This window comes from Chrysoperla carnea, chromosome 1, assembly GCF_905475395.1.
Source record: "Chrysoperla carnea chromosome 1, inChrCarn1.1, whole genome shotgun sequence".
Lineage (NCBI taxonomy): Eukaryota > Metazoa > Arthropoda > Insecta > Neuroptera > Chrysopidae > Chrysoperla > Chrysoperla carnea.
The window spans coordinates 95470246-95476165 of NC_058337.1; the positions used below are offsets into that span (position 1 = coordinate 95470246).

General features: G+C 27.1%; 1 protein-coding gene across 1 annotated transcript in view; it reads right to left on the minus strand.

Moving 5' to 3' along the window:
* LOC123290623 (mitoguardin) overlaps positions 1–5920 on the minus strand; it is a 187924-nt gene that overhangs the window by 115811 nt on the left and 66193 nt on the right. The gene's annotated exons all lie outside the window — the stretch shown is intronic.

Sequence of the window (5920 nt, forward strand, 5' to 3'; positions counted from 1 at the left end):
GGGTTTATTCTTAATATTTTGTCTAGCCTCAGAGATGGTTAGAGATATCGATAAAAACTATTTGAAAAATTTTTTTTTTCATGACATACACCGTTTATTGAAATATTTGAGTATATAGCATTAAATTATCAATTTATCCACTTTTTACATTCCATAGCTTACTAGTAATAAAATAAAAAATTAAATTTTTGTAACTAGTGTGTTATGAAATGTAAAAGCGAGACAAATTGATAATTTAACAGTGTTTTCAAATATTTCAATAAACTTGTAATAATTTTGAGTTTATAAACCAAAATAATGAAAAAATTAATTATACGAAAATTGGAATATGGGTATAAAAAAATATTCTACGCAAGTTTTTCTAATAGTTTTCTCTCAAACCATCTCTGACGCTAGACAAAATATTAAGAATCGAGCCTATTTGTCAATTTATACTAAGTTTAAAGTTCTGATTTCGGTTCAGTATCTTAAAAAATGTGATCCATCACCCTGTATGACTGTGCAAAATTTCAAATCGGCATTCCTATAAACAACGAAAATATGAGGGTGTCTTCATCTTAAATGCGACACACTGTATATATAGGTATGTATGTCTCTTGCGTTATTTTATTTATTAGAGACAGTCTACTGATTGTATGTACAACCCTCAACAATTTTACATAGTTCACCTTACTCCTCTAGTTTTTCACTATCCACACAATCACAACATAAATTATTTTAAAATACCCTACACACAATTTTACTTTTTATTAATATTTGCTATTTTATATGAATTTTTCGTTTGAAGTTGTTTTTCAAATATAAACTTTACAATATATACCTACATATGAAAATATTAAATTTTTTTCAATTTATTAAATTGAAAATGAACGATAGTTTATTTGAATGATTTGAAAAAAGGACCATAGTTTGTAAACATTCGCCTGGACACCATTCCTCAGGGTTATTGCTAATATTTGTAAAAAATAAACTCTGCAACTATAATATATATAACCGAAGATCGCTCTAAAGTTTAAAAAAAACACTCATTTAAATTTTACATTTTGAACCATCCATTATTTGAATTGACTCTACCTTTAGGGAACTCTGAAAGAACATACAAAGAGTTTATGAATTTTGAACAAAAACCTTAGGAACTTTCATTAAAATTTCTGTCATTAACAAAATGAGTTTCCACATATATAGACTCTAGATCTGTTACTTTAACTTACGGAAAATACAACCGAGGTCGTTTAAATAAAGGTTAAAACTCAACAAGTCTCGATAAAATATCGATATAATTAATAATTTTCTAATTTGTTGTATAAGTTTCTTATTTGTTGTGTTTAAGGAAATACCCTAAAACTGATAACTGATCCTAGGAAAATTTTTTTTGCACCCGAGAAGATTCAATTATTTTGTATTTCGCATATCAAATAATATATAGCAATTGAAATAAAGCGATTTCTATCGAGAGATAAGGTTGGTATCGACTAAAAAATGTCTATTAATAAAAACTATTAATAGAGACATTTTATAAAAGTACTTTTCTATCAAATTATTCGTAATTGATCTAACGAACAAGCGTGTTTAATCAATTAAGTAGATTCCCAAAAGATAATACTAAATTTATTTATTAAATTATTATCCAAAAGCAAATTTTCAAACTAATTGAATTTGACATAGTCTAATCTGTGCCATACGTGAAGTTGTAGCAGTATAATATTCTCAGATTGCATAATTATTATGTAAGAGATATTTACATATATTACACTAGCTTCTAAGTATTTTAAGTATATAATAATAAAAGACTATTATTATTATTATAGTTTACAAAGTAGTGATGTTTAAAACAAAACAAACGTTCACTATAATTAATTGTATACTAATTTACATAATTTACCATATTTATTTATTATCATTATAATAATATATGTAACATGAATACAATATTTAACTACATAGGGTAAGAAGTAGCCTAGAAGTACCTTTAGTCAAATGTTCCTTGAACAATCTGCGTTTCTCGGCTGATATAGATATTAATAGATATTAATTCTCAAAACTAATTAAGAAATATACAATCTTGAGTATTTACATTGCTATAAACTGACAAAATTTCTATTATGATATTTTAATGCATTGCGTAAAAAACACAAATGTAAATTTTGATCTTGGGTATTACATCTTCCCTTACAGCTAGTGATATATTAAGAGTCATTACACTATTATTTTTTCTACAAAAGCTAAACAAAAACTACCTATGAGCAAAAAAATAACATCACACAGGAACTGCATACATTAAGCATATTCTGTCTTACGACTGCGTCAACCATTTGCAGGATCATAGTTTATAATTAGATTCTATATTGACTTATAAAAACACGAAAAAGTTTTTATATTTACCAACTTCGTTCACTTATGCATCAAAATATGGCATTTGTGAAATATGCACCTGTGAAATGACTCCCTATTAAAACAAAAAGATGGACGTATCAAAAATTAAACTATAATAAAATGTATTATAACTGATATTTTGTATCTATTATTACATAAACCAAGCCAGGAGTTTATAATGAAATAAACATGGTAAACTAAAACACATTTCGATAGCGATAACATATAAACGACATTCATTAATTTTATTCAATGCTTTATCAATCAGGTGAATGACAGTCGACAGACCCTTTTTTAAACGTAATTAATTTTGTTGTATTTAATTGATAACTACAATTTTAATCCACAATGTTTTAAAATTGTAGAAATGGAGTTAAAGAAAAAAAAAACAATAAAAAATATAATGTTTTAATTAGTAGTTTTATGTTGCTGTTATGTACATTAGGTCTGTGTCTTGCCTCGAAAAGTCAGCTTTAAGACCGTTTTTAATGTAAATAAAGGTACTTTTGGTAAAATATATAATGTGCGTACTACAATGGTATAGAGACAGATACTGTAGTATCTATGTTAGCATAAGTAATATGACAGTATTGAATAGAGCTATCCACCAGCAGTATTGTGATATCTTCAGCCAGTATGGACCTGACGTCCATACCACACTAATACGTCCGCCATGACTATTACTAATGTTACTACTCCCTCAATGGTCAAATCAGTATGGCGTTCACATCGATACTGAAATGGTGAAAAATTTCTTACCGTGTAATTTACTCGAAATTTGAAATTTTAATAATCGAGAGCAGTTTTTAAAAAAAATTGCACTATAAAATATTCCATACAATTGTTTGAAATGTTTCGTTTGGAGTTTCATTTTGGACTTTTTTAGCGAATTTTGGAAAACTTTAATCATTTAGTTAGTACTTCATTAATATCATGCTTTTGGTTAAATTTGGTGTAGATATTTTATCTTCATAGAGGATCCTATGGACATAATAGTTTCCAACTAGAAACGCATACATAAAGGTCTGGTTTAATATTCACCCGGTATTTTAAACATCATTTTTCCAGTAAATCACTATGAAACTTCTATTTTCCGGCAAATCAACCATTTGAGTTATTATAACTATAGGTATAATAGCACAATGTAAATACCTTATGACCCGTTACACACATTGTATATTCAAAACATCTATATTATGCAACAACAACAATAAATATATATTACATAAGCAAATCAGCTGTCTCTAGTCTATGTTGGTTGTGTTTTGTTGTGTTGTTTGTTAATGAAACAAGAAAATATTTCATTCATTTAATAAATAATGACAAAGATAAAGTATTTTCTATATTCTGTACCTATCTATATGTCTGTTTTTATGTTTGTCTATCGTTACACTACCATCATCATTATGAGCATGCAATAATGTTATGTAGTAAGTACATACACTCTTGATGGCAAAAATTTGATGCATTCAACTTAAAAGAAACAAGTGAAAACAAACAATTGAATGAGTTAATTATTGTAATACCATGTATAGACAGTGTTGAATACTCTGCCACATTACACATACATACATGTCACACATATATAACTGATATTGCCATATAATACATACTATACAATTTACGCTCTAACGGGTAAACAGTGATGTTTATGAAAAAATGTTTCAAACAAAAGTTTTTTTATAAGAAACATTTTTTAAATTTAAACTTTTGTTCTATCTCTAACGGTTAACAAGATAGGCCCTTCGAACCCAAGACCCAATTGACCTATGTTGCTGACTTACGACCTCGACCTCTCTTTTTCCCTCCTGAGTACGCTGTAAAATAGATATCTTTTTTCGTTTTTGAGTTATCGTGTTCACAGTCGTACGGACAGCGGACAAATGGAAATGAACTAATTAGGTGATTTTATGAACACCAAAATTTTGTTCGTAGCATCAATACTTTTAAACTTGAGACTAAACTTAGTATACATTGATATATATATATATATATTAAATAACACAGTCCTGTACCTTAGATAATTTTCTAAGCTTAAGAGCTTGTTAAATTTAGGAAATTATAAGGATTCTTTGGTATCTGATTTGATGAAAATACTGGCAATTACTAACAGAAATTTTGTTTCAATCTAAGTATACCGATCAAAATTTGTATTGTTGGGTAGGTAGTGAAGAATGGGGTTATATTAAATCGCAATGTTGGAGTCAATTGTATTTTCCGATTTCAATGTATTTAATTTTTTGTCTGCTATATATGTTAAAAAGAAAGAAAGTCATTGTCAAAGAAATGCATGAAGAAAATTGCTTGACCTCTCGAAAGAGTTGAAAAATCTTTCTTTATTCTTAAAGGTTGTGATTTTATATACTGTAATCATTATTCAAAGTTTTGATGATTTACACGATTCGACTGACACAAATTTTCTACAAGTAACTTTCCATAACTATGCGGATTGTTTTGACTTTACAAAATAAAAGTACCGAAAAAAAAAAACAGTGGAACTTCTGTTAGAGTATTCGTTATAATGCTAAGGTCTTTCGTCTAAAAGCACTTTATGCTATACGTTTTAATTTTTTTATGTTTAAAGTGTACTGCATGCAATACAACAACGATGTTTTAAAGTGTATTACATTGCCAGTACCAGAACCACACAAAACTATTTTCCTCTTGAAACAAAACAAAATAATAATAAAATAAATTGTTTATTTTGCATTAAGTGAGTGAAGTATTATATATTTTTATTTTATTTATCTGTTCAGTTTGTTTATTAAAAAACAAAAGTAAACGAACAACAAACATTTTGAAGCAAAACTTAAATAAATACCATTTTGTACGAGTATTATTTATTATATAGTGCATAGAGTGAAGTACATAGAGGCACATCCGTTAGCAAAACAAATCGGACTTTATATAATAACGATCAAGAGTTTATCAAAGTGCATAATTAATCCATTTTCTTTTAAATTAACCCTCTTTTTGATAACTACTGTCAAGAGTAAACTTTTCGGACCAAATACAACTATTCTGTTTTTTTGGGTCATTTTACGTCAAAACAATATCTTGTGATTTTTTCGTATTTTTTTTTTTAAATTGGACCAAATTTTCGCGTGACAAACTCTTGATCTTTAGTAACACAATCTTTTGACCGAGAATATGTAAATCGAATATGAAATTTTCTCCTGACGAATGTGCCCGTATTTACTTTACTAATACGATCAACTAAACAAACAATAGATGATATATTGATGTAGTTCTTTACATTTAAAATATATATTTATGTGTTATTAATGTTTTTATTTACATAGTTAATTTATTATAACATTTTTATATATTCAAATATTGCAAGTATAATTCATTCAAATTTACCTTGGAATTATAATTTATTGATCAATTATACATTGAAAAATATAGGTTTTACAATTTTATTCAGCTGTTGAATATATATGTTCAACATTTGATAAATTAATCCAATCAATATTGTTTTTATTAGCAAATAGAAAGTTTTAGTAATATCAAAAATATTTACAGGAAAGTGAGCTTTTATACTTCT